Here is an 18,970-nt window from a genome sequence, read left to right as displayed (position 1 = left end):
AGTTTCACAGATCTTTTTGTTTACTTTCACCTTTCCTTTTCATTATATTTAATAATTCTGTTCAGGATAATGTACATTATTCAAAAAATTGTTTTCTTAGTACCTGTTGAAATGTTATATAATTTCTTTTTAGCATCTTTGCCAGAATTCCTATCTTCATCCCAGTGCCGGTGAAGACAAAGATAAAACCAAACTACAGTGTCTATGATAGCTATCACAGTAAACTGTAAAAACTGATGCATCAATGAATAATAACTCAACAAGTAATGCTCAATCAAGAAGTGGATTTACTTTGGGAGGAAATGGACATATTGATAGATTCCTCTGCCTTGAACTCCTTGGAGAAGTTGCCTGGACTATGTATCACTTATATGCATTGTGAACTATCTGTTGGTGCAGCAAATTGTGGTAGTGCTGGCATATCTTTGCTGATGGGGTCACCGGTGATACAATTTTTCCAAAAGAGCCGTCAATTGGCTTGGTGTTGTGGCATTTCTGATTCCTCCTCCCTTCTGCTAGTGATGGTCTAAAATTTGGGGGCCAACAGAGGTGAGGCAAAGAACCTCACCCCCCCCACTGGCACCAAGGCCAAATTTGGGTGCCAACAGAGGTGTGGCAAAGAACCTCACCCCCCACTGGTGCATAGGCCTATCCACAAGTATAGCTATATGCTGGCCCGGTAGTCAGTGACAGGTATGATCCAATTGCAGTGGTACCAACCTAAGACAGGAGGCTGACACCTAGATGTCAGATCATCCCATGACGGGCAAGGACCATATGTTGAATTGAACAACCTAACAGGCACGGTCCCTAAGCCACATTGCTTGTTGTTTAATTAATCAGAAGGAGGGAGATGCTGAGAGCCATAGCCAAATTGGAAATGACGCATGGCAATTTTGGGTTGAAATTGTTCATAAAGGTGACCCTGCTCAGGGATTAGGGTGGCTCTAGGTTTAGGGTGGATCCTGCTGGGAATAGGGCATATCCCGCTGCCTCAGGTGCCTGCTTCTTGAGTTCCCGTTGAGTTCTTGCGGGATTCAGAGGGTATTTGGTACGCAGAGCTCAGTAGAGGTAGTGTATTTTCCCCAGAACGTGCGTGTAGAGTGTCGGTGACAGTTCGAGAATAAAGAGTTGCTGTTTGAATCTACAAGGTGTGTGGTGGCTCGGTTATTTTGTGCCCAGACAGACTGCGGCAAGGGTCCTAGAGTAATCTCAATCAGGGGAAGTACTAGGGCCCCAACTATGACTGAAATGATGGTAGTCAACCAAAGGGACCATGAGAATAGGATTTGGAACCAATTGCCTAAAGTTTAAATTTATATCTATTTGATGGCTGAGTGATTTAAAATTTTTAGAGCCTGTGATAAGAGTTGTAGTTCCCAAAGCAGTAGATCCAGCTATTCACATATCAGCCAGGAGGGAAAATAAAATGGGGGCAGCCAGCCTACATTGATAGATCCGTGGGCCCTGGCCTTTTAATAAGTCCAGGTGTTCTTTTCCTTTTACTCCATCAAAATAGTAAGTTACATAGTTCAGAGTTGTTGAAAGTTTGGAGATTTAGGCAAGGAGTTGGAATTGGGACCCAGGAAGCACAATTTTTGGCAAACAGGGAATTGTTCCACTTATAAGTTGGGTTGTAGAAGCAAGTGTCTCTTTCTGGGAGATCACTTAGGGTGATCTTGGGAGTAGTTCTCCAGGTACATCTTCCTGAGCTAGACATATTGGCGAACAACTATATTGACCATAATTTTTTCTCTAATGTTAGAGATCTCCTAGTGATGTAAGGGAAAAGGGCGATGACCATTCTTGCTACTTTGAGCAAAGAGGAGGTGATGTGCAGCAGGCAATCAGTTTGGAGTCCCTTTTTTAGAAATTCAGAGGGTCAAGGAGTCCATGGTAAAAATCTGGTTCAGGAAGAACAGGTTGTAAATTTACTTGTGGGTGGGCACTTCTATGAGAGAAACAAACAAACAACAACCAAAAAAAAAAAAAAAACATGAGTATTGAAACAAGATTAATATTAATACAAATCAGCAGTTGTAACATCTGAAAACCTTTCCATGAATATCATGAAAATGACAGAAATTAATAATTCTTTACAAGGAGGTGGAATACCTGAGAAATTGTCCCCATAACAAGGCCTAACAAAGCCTAATAAGGCCCTTTTTAGGGAACATAAATTTTTAACATTTTCAAAATTATCAGGAATATAGATACAACATTTAGTTACGTTAGTTTATGTCATCTGATTTTTATAAAATATCTTTATTGGCATGACCTCTGTGTTTAGTAGAGGTCCCTTTATCCTTGTTATTTAGGGCTAGGTAATTATACTAGCAAACATTGATTAAGTCTACCTGTGTAGGTAGTTAGGAAGATCTATAGGCCTTAAACTGACTAAAACCTTTGGCAATGTTTATTGGTAGTTATCAGGTATTTTTATCTAAGAATCTCTCTTCTGTTGTCTCCAGTCTTACTTATTCTGAGGGGTGTTAACACAAGTATACATTTTAAGATATATTAAAATAACTGTTGTTTCTTTTTAAATACCCAGGAATGGCTGTGCTTTGGTTTTTAACTGTTTTTGCTAGGTGTTTAAGACCAAGCTGGTCAAACTGACATTGTTCCTCTCTGTTGGTAAGAGTCAGCTGAGTTTACTTGGAGGACATTCTTGAGGAACTTGTGAGCAGCATTTTAGCTCGGTTAGTGTCATCTGCATTAGGATAGGTCAAGGTCTTGCTGACCATATGCCTTTTCTTGGAAGCATCAGGCATGTCTCCCTTTTTCAATGACCCTCCTATTTTGTAACATGTACACTCATTGGCTTTCTGTTCTCCAGGGGGATCATTAATCTCTCTTATCAGGAGGTTATGTGGCCCAGAGTTGCAAAGCTTTTCCTACTGTCCTGGGTTCAGGCTGACTCAGAGGGCAAGGGCCAAATATTGGTTTACTTTGTCCCCTTTATTTTAACCTTATTTTTTTAAGTTTAGCCTTAAACATCCAGCAAGTTAGTTTTTATTAGCCTTAAACTAAAAATACTATGTTTTAATTCTAATGTTTATAACTTTACAGTTTTTTACATAACACTATATTTTTATTTTACTTATTAATTTTTATAATGCTCAGTATTGTACCTAGAGTCTCACACATGCAAGGCAAGCACTCTACTTCTGAGACATAACTTTTGCCTCTTTACAGTTAATTTAATTTCTTTTATTTATCATCTGTCTACAGATGATGGCTTAATATCATAAATTAATTTAGGTTGTGTGTTTATGAAGTATTACCTCTGTATAACATTAACAGTCATCAGTTATTGTTAGTTGAGGAGCAGGCTGAACAAATGTTAGCTTCACTTATTTGCCTGAAGTCTGAACATTCAACCCCGCTTATAGTTGAACACTTGACTTTTACCTGTCTGGTGTCATGTAAACCCACATCTGATCCCTTTCCAGTCTGACTGAAGGCAGAAGATGACACCCTTAGCAACTACTGTGTGATCCAATCACTGCACGCCAACAAGGCAGCTTGCAAACCCAGAGAGCCCATTAGATTTTGGCTATATAAACTCTCTCTTTCCAGGTCCTCCTGTCTTTCTCTCTCCTTTTTCTTTCACTTTCCCCATCTCTCATTCTCCCTCTCCCTCTTTTGTCTCTCTCTCTCTCTCTCTCTCTCTCTCTCTCTCTCTCTCTTTGCTTTCTCTCTCTCTCTTGCACTTTGCTTTCTCTGTCCCGCTCTCTCACACTTTACTTTCTCGCTTTCTCTCTCTCTCTCTCTCTCTCTCTCTCTCTCTCTCTCTCTCTCTCTCTCTCTTAATTTGACACTGCCACAAGAAATGTCTCTTGGTTGCTCTGATTGTCAAGGTCACTTTTCTTTTGGTTATAATGAAAATACAAAGTGAAATTAACAATAGTAAAAACATATTTACCTTGCATATAATTTTTTAAATATTTGTTTCAGTTATACATGGGCACAATATCTTTATTTTGTTCATTTATTTTTATATGGTGCTGAGAATAAAACCCAGGGTCTCACACATGCAAGGAGAGCACTCTACCACTGATCCAAACCCCCAGCCCTGCTTGTATATAATTTTGAACCTTGGCTGAGTTATACATTATATTTCCTATTTGAGATAACAGTAATCGTTCCAATAAAATTAATATTTGAATATAACTTTAAATCATCTGAAATCTGGATTATTTGAAGTTATTCTGACATGCTGTAAGGTGAGAGGCAGAGCCTTATCTCAGGTAAGTGCTCTTTACCAATCTTAGGTAAAGTGTTTCAGTTTTAAAGCTGATCTTTGTCTCTCTATTTAGATATCATTTTATAAAGTTTACATATATTGTTTCCTGACTCTGTATGAATGATAGTAGCAGAATATGACATATATCTGAAACATTAATTAAGGAAAGGCTGAGAGCCCTTAACATTTTTTTCCAATGTGGAAAAGTGGCAAAATATTTTATAATATTAATCTTTAAATAGATTAGGTTCTCATTATTTTTAAAAATATCTTTAAATTTTTATTTTTTAGTGTATAAGGCAACATAAGATTTGGTTACAAAACATCAAATAATATAAATAAATCCCCAATAAAATCTATTACCTTTATAAGTTTAAATTACTATTATAGACAATTTTAGTTCCAAGCATACCAGCTTGATAAAATGTTCCTTTAAACTTTTTACCTTAAAGACTGTATACCTGAAAGATATAAACATATTTAATCTGTAAAAAAGAGTAATGTACCACACTTTTATTGATGTCTTTATATTAACCATGGTTAGCTTTTAAAGGAAAATCTAGACTCTGTAATGTAGGACAATACTTTAAAATTAAAGTTGCTGTTTAGCCACAGATGTACAAACCTTAATTTCTATAAGATTATTTGTTCTAGGGGATGCAACATAATAGAAACAATGCAATTAATATTTTTAGAAGTTTTTGTCATTTTAACATATAAATATATCAGTACACTATTATTTGTCCTTAGAGAACAACCTTGAATAGTTTTAACTATTTGTGTTACATATATAACCAAATTAGTCACATATAAAATTTTAATATTTGTCTTTTATTTATAGGTTTTTATATTACTTAATTAGATTCTTTTTTGTTTACTTAGATGTATTATAATTATACTTTATCATATAAAGCCTTTTCACCTGGAAATCTTCTTCATTAAATATATATATATATATATATATATATATATATATATATATATATATATATATATATATATATATATATATATTTTTATAGAATAACTGAGACTAGAAAGAAAAGAGGTTTTTTTTTTTTTTTTTTTTTTTTTTTAAAGATAGAGTGAGAGAGGGAGGGAGGGTGAGAGAGAGAGAGAGAGAGAGAGAGAGAGAGAGAGAGAGAGAATTTTTAATATTTATTTTTTAGTTCTCGGCGGACACAACATCTTTGTTTGTATGTGGTGCTGAGGATCGAACCCGGGCCGCACACATGCCAGGCGAGCGCGCTACCGCTTGAGCCACATCCCCAGCCCCCATTAAATATATTTTTATATTTAGAACTTTTTAATAATTTTTAATCCATTGATTCTTTTTTTGTTGTTTGTACCTTGAAATAACCCTTATAAATTTCTGAATTTAGATAAATTAATCCATTTTAATAAGATGAAATATTTGTTATTTACAATAATTTAGTTGAAATACAGTTGAAACATCTTGACTCCTTGTAACTAGAATTATATTTGTTGGGACATTGTAATTGTAACTTTGTTTTTATAATAACACAAAATAATTTCATTTTTTTTAAATTTACAAACTTATGAAAACACCAACATTGTTTAAGTATTTTACCTCATGTAATTTAAGGAGTTAAGAGTATTTGATATTATATTTAACAGTTAGCATTTTAACTTTGTACTAATTAGATGTCTCTAACAAACACATCCATGAATAATTTAATATACGTTTAGATGTAATTTATGTATCTTTTTAAAATACAATGTATAAGATAAGTGTATTGAATAGTATTCGTAATCTTTTTTCCTGTTGAAAAAAAAATCCTAGAGACAATAGATGTCAGACACTTTACAGACATTAACATTTTAACAGCTGTTTAACCATCTAGAAACAAAACTGTGCATTAGTAACTTTATAGACATTTGTACATTTATCTCTTTTCCCAATTTGAATTGAACATTTTAAACCATATTAACTAAAAATATTTGAATCCATTTTTTAATTATAATTTATGAGCTTATATGTCAATTTTTTGTACCAAATATATATAGACATGGCAATGTATGTAGACGGACAGTACACCCGTGCACCCACACAAAGCAAACAGACAAACAAAAGCCTTGTAGCCTATTTTTAAAAAACCTATTAGATTGAGAGTTAGCCTTTGTAAATTGGCCTTAGAATAAAGCAGAGTGTAATCAGAAAAACATATTAACCTAAGCATATTGGATCAAAATTATGAATTTAACAAATGCAGAATTTTTAAAATTTTCTAACCTTTTTCCTGAGGTGGTCCTGTTCATGACAGCTGAAAAGAGTTGAGGGAACATAGACAAACAAAGGGGGATAATTTCTCCCTGGAGTAACTTCCCAAAGACGCAGCTTTATTGGTCTCCTTTGGAGAGTCCCCAGGTTAGGGTCCCATTTTAACCTGATTTTTCTGGTTTCTTGGATAGTGGTCATCAAATTTTAACCTGAAATTGAAAAATCTTTAGATATATATATTTTTTATAGTTGGGAGTTATTTATGCTTTCAAATACTGAGAGACAAAAGCCAAATTTTCTAGACAAAATTATTCTTTTTGTTATACAATTTATGAATAATAATTTTATAAAACACTTTAGTTTTAATCTGTCTTCTATAGGAACTGACATGATTTACCCAGTTGGCCACCTGGCCCAGTTCCTAAATGAAGGCAATCTCTAGAATGCTTTTTTTTTAAGTTTAGCTTTTACCTTTGACAATTCTTTTAGGGCTTTTTTCAGCTCTTTACATTTTAATGCAAGCTGTAGTGAGCAGAGTTAAAACTGTTTTAACCATTTTTTTTTCCATTAGAAACAAACTGAGGTAGAAATTAATACAGAACACGAAGGGAACAAACAAAAACAAACCAACAGACAAAGTCCTGAAAATTTTTAAGAAAACAAGTTAAAGGGGTATAGGTAGAGATCTCTGTAGCGCTTCCTTGTGTCATGATGTCAGTGGAGCAAAGGAGTCCTGATGAAAGAAGAGCGGTTATGAGAACAAGAAAAGTGCCCACACACAACAGACGGACAGATCAACACAAGACAAATGGCCAGCAAACAGACACTGGACAAATGACAAACAGCAAAGCAGACACTGAACTATACACGAATATATAAACAGGACAAACGGCCGGTGAACAGACACTGGACAAATGACAAACAGCAAGAAGATGCTGGAGAAATGACAAACAGAAGAACAGACACAGGACAAGCAACAATCGCTGAGGTCACATAGGGACACCTCTAATGGCGAAGAGACCACATCTCCTCCTGATCCCAGACAGATGAGGCCTCGCAGGAAGGCCTCCAATAGGCCTCAGATACAGACAGATGAGGTCACACAGGGAGACCTCCAGGGAGACAGTGACAGTGTCTCCTCCTGTCTCGGGAAAGGTGTAAGTGACTGCGTCCAATCTGACATTTTCCCCAGAAGCGTCAACTCACCAGAACTGACAGGCTGACAGGAGGCTTTTCAGAGAGACCTAGGATGGATTGGAGTCATCCTTGGAGTGAGGCTGAGGAAAATCTCTCAGAACTCCCCTATACTCCGGGGCCGAAGTCCAAAGGCCCGTCATTGGAGGAAATTTCAGCATGAGGGTAGGGAAGAAATGGGTCCTGGGTGAGCTCCCAAATGTTATAGTTAAAGCTTAATCCCAGGGTTTCATAAACTGACTTTCAGACCACTCACATGTAATTGAATCAAGCCTTTATTGAAGCACAGTGGTGGTGATTGACCAGAACATAAAGCTGTTCCCCTGATCAGCCCCAAACAATTGCAATGGCACTCCTTATAAGCCTAAAAAACACAAAATGGATGTTCGGGGGTCTAGCCAATGCAAGCAAGCCAGGTTACTAGAAGCAGGAGTTTGCAGTCAGGTGGCAGGAAGCCTAACCAATCACAGTTACCCCTGTCACCCAGTTAAGGAAACAGAGCCTCCTTACCCTAGTTACACTAACAATGCCCCATTAGGTAGTTCCATGTTCGTAAAGATTTCTATAGCAAAAAAGAAAAGAACATCTTGCCACAGTCATGACCCTTCTACTTGGCATGGTTGTTTTACAGAATGAAGTCATAAAACAAAATGGAGTCACATTTGCTTCTACTATCACACTGCCCTGCCTGCAATGGTAAAGGAACTCCCCCTGACACCCAGAGGGGAGGGGTCTCCTGCCTAGAGGTGCGATTTCTTACAACCCTTGCTTCAGTGGTATTGGAGCTCCCCAGGACACACAAGTGAAAGGGATCTCCCTCCTGGAAAAGAGAGTCTACTCTGCCCTGGCTGCAGTGGTATGCAAGCTCCCCCAGACACCCAGGTTAGAGAAGTCTCCTGCCTGCAGGGGCAAGTCCCCAGTACCCTGGCTGCAGCTGTATAAGGGCTCCACACCCACACCTAGGTGAGAGGGCCTCCAGCCTGAAGGGGCGAGTCCCTTCAACCCTGGCTGCAGGGGTATAAGAGACCCCTCCTATCCCAGGTAGGAGGGGTCTTCTTCCTGGAGGGGTGAGTCCCCTCTACCCTGGCTAAGGTGGTATATAGGAGTTACTCCCATTCCCAGGTGGGAGATATTTCAGATCCACCCCTCCCCAAACACCCATGTGGGAGTTGTCTTCCCCCTGGAGGGGCGATTTTCCTGTACCCTGGCTAAAGCAGTATAGAATTTACCCCCATTCCCAGGTGGGAGGTGTCTCTCACCTGGAGGTGCAAGTTGCCTCTACCATAGCTGCTGGGGTATATAAGCTCCACCTGACACCCAGGTGGGAGGGATCTTTTGACTGGAGGGGTGAGTCCCCTCTACCCTGGATAAAGTGGTATAGGAGTTACTCCCATTCCCAGGTGGGAGATGTTTTTCACCTGGAGGTGTGAGTTGCCTCTAACCTGGCTGCTGAGCTATATGAGCTCCACCTGACATCCAGGTGAGAGGGTCTTCAACTGGAGGGGTGAGTCCTCTCTACACAGGCTGCAGAGGTTAAAAAGCATCCCCTGACACCCAGGTGGGAGGGGTCTCCCATCTAGAAGGGTGACTTCTGTCTACCCTGTCTCAGGGGGTTTACCAGCTCTCCAAAATACGCAGGTGGGAGGGGTCTCCTGCTTTGAGGGGCAAGTCCACTCTATGCTGGCTGCTGTGGTATAGGAGCTCCCCTATCATACCAAGATGGGAGGGGTCTCCCACCTGAAGGGGTGAGTCCAGTCTACCCTGGCTGCAGTGGTATACTTGCTTTCCCTGACACCCAGGTTAGATGGGTCTCTCCCCTGGAGAGAAGAGTTCCTTGTACTATAGCAGCTGTGGTAAAGGATCTCCCCCTGACACCCAGTCGGGAGAGGTCTCCTGCCTGGAGTAATGAGTCCCCTCTTCCCTGGCTGTGGCGGTATGCAATGTCTCCCAAACACTCAGGTGGGAGGGGTCTCTCCCAGGGAGTGATGAGTGTTCTCTATCTTTACTAAGGCGGTATACAAGCGCTGCACTACACATAAGTGTGAGCCGTCTCCTGCATGGACTGGCAAATCCCTTTTACCATGGCTTTGGAGGTATACAAGCTCTCCAGACACCCAGTTGGGATGAATATCTCACGTGGAAGGGCGAGTCCCCTCTACTTTAGCTCTTGCTATATAAGAGGTCTCTGTGCATCCAGGAGGGAGTGGTCATCTGCCTGCAGGGGTGTATTCTCTCTATAAAAGCTGTGCCAGTATAGGAGCTCCCCTTGACACCCAGGTGAAAGTTGCCTCCCTCTTGTAGGGGTGAGTCCCCTCTACAATGTCTGCTGCATAAATCAAGCTCATTCAGACACCTAGGTGGGAGTGGTCCTACGATTGTAGGGGAGAGTCCTCTCTTCCCTGGCTGCGGAGGGATAGGAGCTAAATCAGAAACCCAGGTGGAAGGAGTCTCCTGACAGGAAGGGCAAGTCTCCTCTACACTGGCTGCAGTGGTATAGGAACTCCCCCTGACACTCAGGTGGGAGGGTTCTCCAGCCTAGAGGAGCGAGTCCCCTCTTCCCTGGCTTCAGCAGTATAGGAGCTCCCCTGGACATCCAGGTGCCAGGGGTCTCCTACCTAGAGAGGAATGTTCCTTCTATCCTGGCTGCAGTGGTGTAGGAGCTCTCCCAGACAGCAGGTGGGAGGGGTCTCCGGCAAGAAGGGTTGAGTCCTCTCTACCCTGGATATGGTGGTGAACGAGCACCCCCCACCATACCCACGTGGGAGGGGTAGCCAATATGGAAGGGTGAGTCCCCTCTACCCTAGTTACTGCAGTATATGAGCTCCGCCTGATACACTGGTGGGAGGGGACTTCCGCCTGGAAAAACAAGAAGCATCTACACTGGCTGCTGTAGTATATGAGCTCCCCTGACACCCAAGTTGGAGGAGTCTCCTGCCTGGAAGCCCAGGTCCCCTCTGCCCTAGCTAAGGTGTTATAGAAGCTCCCAGGTACCCCCAGGTGGAAGGGGTCTCCTCCCTGGAGAAGCAAGTGCCCACTACCCTGGCTACAGTTCTATATGAGCTCCTCCACCCACGCCTGGCTGGTTCAGTATACTAGCTCACCCTGAAACCCAGGTGGGAGGCGTATCGCACCTGGAGTTGCAAGTTTCTCCTATGCTTTCTGTGGCGGTACAGGAGCTCCCTTGGACACACAGGTGGAAGGTGTCTCCTGCAAGGAGGGAGCATCCCCACCACTCTGACTGTGGCGATATAATAGCACCCTTGACACACAGGTGTGAGGGATATCATGCCTGGAAGGGTGAATCCCCTATACCCGGCTTTGGCAGGATAATTGTTCCCCCTAACAGCCTGATATAAAGGGTCTCCCGCCTAGAGCAGGGAATCCCCTCTACCCTAGCTGTGCAGGTATACAAGCTTCCCCAGACACCCAATTGGGTGGAGTCTCCCGCCTGAGGGTCCAGTCCTCTCTACCCTGGCTTTGGTGGGTACACAAGCTACAGAAGACCCCAGCACCCAGGTGGGAGGGGTCTCCCACCTAGATGGGTGAGTCCCCTCTATTTTTGGCTGGTGCCATATAAGAGCTCCCAGGACAGCCACGTGGAGGTGTCTCTCATCTGGAGGAGTAAATCCTCTCTACACTGGCTGGGAGGTATAGGAGCTCCCCCAGTCACCCAGATGGGAGGATTTTCCTGATTGAAGTTTCTAGAACCCTCTAACCTGGCTGTAGTGATATAGAAGCTCCCCTGAAACCCAGGTGGGGGGAGTCTCTGGCCTGGAGGGGCGAGACCCTGCTACCCTGCCTCAGCTGTATAAGAGGCCCCCAGATACCCAGGTGGGTGGGGTCTCCAGCCTGGAGGGGCGAGTGCCCTCTACCCTGGCTGTGTTTGTATATGAGCTCCCCTTGACACCCAGGTTGGAGGAGTCTTTGCCTGGAGAGGCGAGTCCTTCTAACCTGGATGCAGCAGTATAAAAGATCCCGCAACACTCAGGTGGGAGGAGTCTCCCGTCTGGAGTCATAAGTCCTCTCTACCCTGTTTGGAGCGGTGTACTAGCTCCTCAGACACCCATTTGGGAAGAGTCTCCTGCCTGGAGGGGCGAGTCCCCTCTACCCCTCCTGTGGAGGTATAGGAGTTCCCCCAGACATGCAGGTGAAAGAGGTCTCCCGCCTGGAGAGTGGAGGGGCAAGTCCCTGTTACCCTAGCTGCAGCTGTATAGGAGCCCCCCCACCCCTACAAACCCCAGTGCAAGTGGTCTCTGGAGGGGCGGGTCCCTGCTACTCTGGTTGTGCCTAGATAGGAGCTCCGCCCTACACCCAGGTAAATGGGGTATACCCCCTGGAGGAGCAAGTCCCTGTTACCCTGGCTTCAGCTGTACAGGAGCCACTCCACTGCAACTGGGCACGCAGGTGGAAGGGATCTCATGAAAGTAGGGATCTCAGTCCCCTCTATATGAGCTGAGGCAGAACTCAAGCTAGCCTAGACACCAAGGTGGGAGGGGTGTCTCACCTGGATGAGCCAGTCTGCTCTACCCAGGCTGCAAAGTTATAAGAGCTTCCACAGTCAACCATGTCCTTTTTTATTCACTAGGTTCAGGTGCTAGCACTTGCCTCTCCATTACTAGGCATGGCTCCATTCTTTAGACCCTGGCTGCCTTTCTTGAGGACCCAGACCCTGTCCCTAGGTTTCAGGCCTTTTTACTGGCCCCCTCCTGGGTCTCCCCTCTGATTCTCTCATGCTGTGGTATCCTGGCATTGCCTGGACCCTCCGGTCCCCCTGTTTCTCCTTAGCCTATGCTGCTTGAATGGGTCCTTGCAGCCTGAACCCCCACACTTCCGCACATCAGGTATCCCCTCACACTACCCTCTTTGGCCCCTCCTTTGATCCAGGTCCCTCTCTCAGGATCAATTCACCTGGGGCAGAGGAGTAGAATTGGCTCACTTCCTTTTCCTGGCAACATTTGCCAGGACCTGAATGCTCCCTATGGGAAACAGAGCCCTGAAACTCGCCTGAGTCCCTTTCACTGCCTGAACCTTGAGGGCTGGCAGTTAACATGGACTGGCTATAACCCAGCCCTGAGCGATCCCCTCATTTCCCTCCCCTGCCCTCTGGACTTGCATGCTGCCCTACAACAACCCAACCCTCCCTAACCCTGAACATATTGCACTCCAGTCCCTGGACTTGGGCATTCACCTGAGCCCCTGACTGCATTCCTCATGGCCCTTGGCATAGCAAAGAGTCTCTTGAAGTTGGGTCTGACCTGGAGGCTGCTTGCTTGGGCCTACCAATGGGCTCCCCTAGGTGCCCCTGGGATTCTCCTGGTCCTCACACACCCCCTTCCTTCCCTTCCCCTGCACTTTTCTCTGGTGCTCACAGATATCCTGCTCCTTGGGTCCCCCATCACCATGGATCAGATGGGTCACTTGCATGGGCACCTAGCTTAGGTCCTAGTTCTCACCCCTATGGGCACCCATCTCGACCCCCTGCCATGTTCTCCTATCGCCCTCCTTCTGGCCCCCTTCTTTTCCTGGCCACCTTTGCCAGGACCTTGACCCTAGATTCACATCAGATCAAGGGTACATTATGGGAAACAAAGCCCTTCCCCTCGCCTGGGCCCCTTTCTCTCCCTGAGTGCTTGGTCTGGCACCAGGAACCCTGAAACCTGGAAGTGGCCCTAAGCCTGGAGCCTGACTGCACCCTGATGGATCCCCTGCCTTCCTCCCACATCTTGTCCACTCTCCTAAGCCCTTTGCCCAATCCCTGGCCTTTGGTTATCAGTTTCCTGGCCTGGCTCCTCACTTGAGCCTCTGGTGGCCCTTCTTGCTCACTGCTTTTCTGGGCATTGTCTGAGGGCACCTTGCTGGGGCCGCTTCCCTGCTCCCCTTGAATTCCCTGTACTACAGTATCCTAGTGCAGGCCCTCCTTCCCAGCCTGGCATTCCCTGTTCTACTCTGGCCTGGGCCCTCCTCTAAGTCCCTTGCCTGGGCTCCTTGCTGGGGTCCTGGCTCCAACCCCACCCACATATTTTTTGCGGCCCTAAGGCTATGCCCTACTTCTGCCCTCCTGTCCTTTCTGTCACTGCCACACTCGCTTCCCTAATTTTCTTCCCAGGATGCTCAACCAGACTAGGCAACTTGACCTGGCCTCTTGGCCCTGGGGGCTCCTTTTAGGAAAACATAGCTCTGCCCCTTGCCTGGGCCCTTTGGCGTCCCTTAGTCCAGGCCTTGCTCCCAACCTCTGACACCCTGCAGTGGACCTAGGCCTTGAGCCCTTCTCCCCCTGTGCCACCCAATCCACTTTTTTCATGTTCCTTTTAATTTACCCAGTCCCAGATGCTAGCACTAGGCTCTTCATTACTGTGACCAGCTCCTTGATTGAACCCCTGGCCACCAGAGATTTTGACCTTTGGGAAAACGTTGCCCTGCCCCTTGGCTGGGCACTTTCACCTCCCTCAGCCTGGCCCCTATTCCTAAACACTGACACCCTTCAGTGGACCTGGACCTTGAGCCATTTTCCCCCTGTTCCAGCAGCTCCCCTTTCTTACCTCTCGCCCCTCCCTATCCATGTTTCTTTTCATTCACCCAGGCCCAGGTGCTAGCTCTTAGCTCTCCATTATTGGGCTCAGCTTCTTGTTTGAGCCCCTGGCTGCACTTCACGAGGACCCTGACCCTGTCCCTTGGTTTCAGGCACCTTTTGCCAGCCCCCTCCTGTGTCTTCCCTCTTGTCCCCCCATGCTGTAGTATTCTGGAACTGTCCGGACCCTCAGCTACCCCTGCTTCACTCTAGCTTATGCTCCTCTAGCCTATGCTCCTCAAATGGGTCCTGCAGCCCACCGACACCCCCCAACCTCTGCACACCAGGTACCCTTCACAGTACCCTCTTTTGCCCCTCATTGGTCCCTCTCTGAGGATCTACTCACCTGGGATGGAGGAGCGGATTTCTCTGGTCTCTGCACCCCGAATGCTCCCTATGGGAAATAGAGCCCTTCCAGTCACCTGAGTCCCCTTTACTGCCTGTAACTTGAGGCCTGGCAGTTAACATGAGACTTGCTCCAATCCAGACCTGAGAAATCTCCTCCCTTCCCTACCCTGGTCTCTGGCCTTGCATGATGCCCCTGCCCAAACCAGCCCTCTGTAACCCTAACCATTTTTGCTCCAGTCTCCGGGACTGGGCACTCACCTGAGCCCCTGACTATGATCCTCATGTCCCTTGGCATAGCATGGAGTCTTTTTGTGTTGGGTCTGACCCTAGGGCCCCTTTGTCGGGCCTCCCAGCGGGCCTACCTAGGTGTCCCTCTGTCTCCTGGTCCTCATGCAGCCCCTATCTCCCTTCCCATTTTGCTTTTTCCTGGTGCTTGCAGATTTCCCTCTCCTTGGGTTCCTCATCACAATCGTTTGGGTGGGTCCCTTGCCTGGGGGCCTGTCTTGGGTCATGCATGGCTCTCACCCTACAGTGCATCCACCACAACCCCCCACCATGTCCTCCTGTTGCCCTTCTCCTGCCCCCCTTCCCTTGTCTGCCTTCCTTTGCCAGGTCCCTGGCCCTGGATTCAAATGTGACCCAGGGCGCCTTATGGGAAACAGAGCTCTGCCCTTCGCCTGGGCCTCTTGCTCTCCCTGGGTTCTTGGTCCTCCAGCAGGAACCCTGACACCTGAAGGTGGCCCTGGGCCTAGAGCCTGACTCCACTCTGCTGGATCCCCTGCCTTCGATCGAAAACCTTGTCCTGTGTCCTATGCCCATGCCCAAGCCCTGGCCCTTGTCTCTGTTCGCTGGCCTGACTCCTCGCTTGAGGCCCTTCTTGCTCACTGCTTTTCTGGGCATTGTCTGAGAGCCCCTCGCTGGCACCACTTCCCTGCTCCCCTTGGCTTCCTTATACAGAAGTACCCTAGAGTAGCCCTGTCTACCCGGCCCCAGACTTCCCTGCTGTCTTGGCCTGAGCCATCCTCTATGTCCCTTGCCTGGGCTCCTTGCTGAGGTCCTGAACACCAACCCACTAACACCCTTCCTTGGGCTCTTAAGGCTGTGCCCTCCTTCTGTCCTCCAGTCCTTTCTATCTCTGCCACGCCCGCCTTCGTGACCCCCTTCCCAGGATGCTCACCCAGGCCAGGCAAATTGACCTGGCCTGTTGGCTCTGGTCGCTCACTTTTGGGAAAATGTATCCCTGCCCCTTGCCTGGGCCCTTTGGCCTCCCTCAGCCCTGGTGCTGTTCCCAACCCCTGACACCTTGCAGTTAAACTGGGCCTGGAGCCCTTCTCCCCCTGTGCCACCCACTCCACATTCTCCCCTCCTGCTGCTCCCCCTCCATGTTCCTTTTCATTCACCTATGCCCAGGTGCTAGCACTTAGCTCTCCATTACTTAGACTGGCTTCTTGAGACCCTGGCTACCCTTCCAGAGAACCCATTCCCTGTCCCTTGCTTTCAGGAATCTTTTGCCAGCCCCCTCCTGTGCATCCCCTCTGATTCCCTCATGCTGTGTTATCCTGGCACTGCCCAGACCCACCACTCACCCTGCTTCTCCCTAGCCTATGCTGCTCGAATGGATCCTTGAAGCCCGACACCACCCCATATTTCCATACACCAGGTATCCCCTCACAGTACCCTCTTTGTCCCCTCCTTTGATTCATTTCCCTCTCTGAGGTGTTACTCACCTGGGGCAGAGGAGCGGAATTGGCTCATCTTTGTGTCCTGAATGCTCTCTATGGGAAACACAGCCCTGCCACTCACCAGAGTCCCTTTCACTGCGTGAAGCATGAGGCCTGGCAGTTAACATGGGACTTGCTCCAACCCAGCCCTGAGCAATCCCCTCTCTTCTCTCTCATGCCATCTAGCCTTGCATGCTGCCCATACCCCAACCCAGAACTCCCTATCCCTAAACCTTTGTGCTATATTCCCCAGGCCTGGATGTTCAGCAGAGCTCCTGACAACATTCCATGTCTCTTGGCATAGCATGGAGTCTCTTCATGTTGGGCCCCCTAGCTTGGGCCCTCCAGTGGGCTTCCCTAGGTGTCCATCTGTGTACTGGTCCTCCCAGACCCCCTATTTCCCTTCCCTCACACGTTTTCCTGGCTATTGCGGGTCTCCTGCTACTTGGGTCCCTAATCAACATAGGTAGTGTGGGTACCTTTCCTGGGAGCCTGGCTTGGGTCCTGGCTCTGGACTCATGGAACCCACCTCGACCCCCTCACCCTGCACTTCCGTCACCCTCCTCCTGGCCCCCTTCCCTGTCTGGCTTCCTTTGCCAGGTCCCTGGCCCTGTATTCAAATCTAAGCCAGGTCACCTTATGGGAAACAGAGCCCTGCCCCTCACCTGTTCCCCTTGCTCTCCCTGGTTGCTTGGTCCTACAATATAAACTCTGAAACTTGGAGGTAGGCCTGGGCATGAAACCTGACTGCCCCCTGCATGAGCCTGTGCCTTCCCTCCCAAATCTTGTCAACTGTCCTGAGACCCCTGCCCTAGGCCTCGCCTTTGGCTCTCCCTTCCCTTGCCTGGCTCCTCACTTGAGCCTCTGGTGGCCGTTCTTCCTCTGTGATTTTCTGGGCCTTGTCTGAGATCCCCTCACTGGTGCCACTTCCCTGCTCCCCTTGGCTTCTCTGTACTGCAGGACCCTAGTGCAGCCCCGCCTTCCTGGCCCTGCGTTCCCTGTTCTCCCCTTGCCTGGGCCCTTCTCTAGGTCCCTTGCCTGGGATCCACGCTGGGTTGCTGGCTCCCACCCCACTCAGACCAGTCCTATGGCCCTTCAGGCTGTGCACTCCTTTGGCGCTCCTGTCCATTATGTCTCTGCTATGCCTGCTTTTTTTATCCTCTTCCCAGGATGCTCACCCAGGCCAGGCAATTTGATGTGGTCTCTTGGCCCTGTGGGCTCTCTTTGGGAAAACATAGCCCTGACCCTTGCCTGAACTCTTTGGCCTCCCTCAGCCTGGGCCCTGTTCCTGACCCCTGACACTCTGCAGTGAACCTGAGCCTTTATCCCTCCCTGTGCCACCCACTCCATTTTCTCCCCTCCTGATGCTCCCCATCCATGTTTCTTTCTATTCACCAAGGTCCTTTTTGCTCTGCATTACTGTGCCCAGCTCCTTGCTTGAATCCCAGCCCACCCTTCTCGAGGACCCTGTCTCTGTCCCTTGGTTTAAGGCCCTTTTTGTAAGCCCCTCTTATATCTCCCCTCTGATCCCTTCATATTGTGGTTCCTGGCTCTGCCCGAACCCTCTGCCACCCCTGCTTCTTTCTAGCCTGGGCTCCTGAAATTTGTCCTAGATGCCCACTGACCACAACTCCATCCTCCACACGGAAGGTATCCGCTCATAGTGCCCTCTTTTGCCCCTCGTTTTCTACTGGTTCGTCTCTGAGGACCTACTAACCTGGGGTAAAGGAGTGGAATTGGCTGCCCTCTGCTCCCTGAATGTTCCTTATGGGGAAAACTGCCCTGACCTCGGCTGCATCCCTTCACTGCCTGAAACTTGTGGCCTGACAGTTAATATGTGACTTCCTCCAACCCAGCCCTGAGAGATACCCTCCCTTTCCTCCCTTGCTTTCTGGCCTTACATGCTGCCCCTACCCCAACCCAGCCTTCCCTAACCAAGACCCTTGGTGCTCCTGTCCCCGGGCTTATGTGCTCCCTTGAGACTCTGACCGCTTTCCTCATGTCCCTTCGCATTGCATGGAGTATCTTCCTGTAGGGTCTGAACTCGGGGCCCCTTTCTTGGGCCCCCCAGAGGGCTCCCCTAGTGCCCCTTGAGCTTCCCTCTTTTTCATGGTCCTGGTGCAGCTTTTCCTCCACAATCTCTTGTGAATTCCTCTGGTGATCGTGAGAATTCTGCTTCTTGGGTCCCTTGTACTAGGTTGTTCAGATGGGTCCTTTGCCTGAGCACCTGGTATGGGTCCTGGACCTTGCCCTCCCTCCCACCGAGACCCCCTGCTGTGCCCTCCCATTGCCCTCCTACTGCCTGCCTTCACTTGCCAGGCCTCATTTACCAGGTCCCTGTCCCTGTATTCTCATCTAAGCCAGAGTGCCCTATGGGTAACTGAGTCCTGCTCCTTGCCTTGGCCTCTTGCTCTGGGTCTTTGGTCCTGCACCAGGAACCCTGACACCTGGCAGTCGCCCCCAGCCAGGAGCCTGCCTGCTCCTGCAGGATCCCCTGCCATCCCTCCAAAATCTTGTCCACTGTCCTGAGCTCCCTGCAAAAGCTCTGGCCCTTGGATCTCCATTCCGTGGCCTGCTTCCTCACTTGAGCCTCTGGGGGCCTTCTTGCCATGTGCTTTCCTGGGATTGAAGTATGGGCCACGCTGGAG

Source organism: Marmota flaviventris, chromosome 20 (assembly GCF_047511675.1).
Source record: "Marmota flaviventris isolate mMarFla1 chromosome 20, mMarFla1.hap1, whole genome shotgun sequence".
NCBI classification, from domain to species: domain Eukaryota; kingdom Metazoa; phylum Chordata; class Mammalia; order Rodentia; family Sciuridae; genus Marmota; species Marmota flaviventris.
This window is presented reverse-complemented; position numbering follows the sequence as displayed.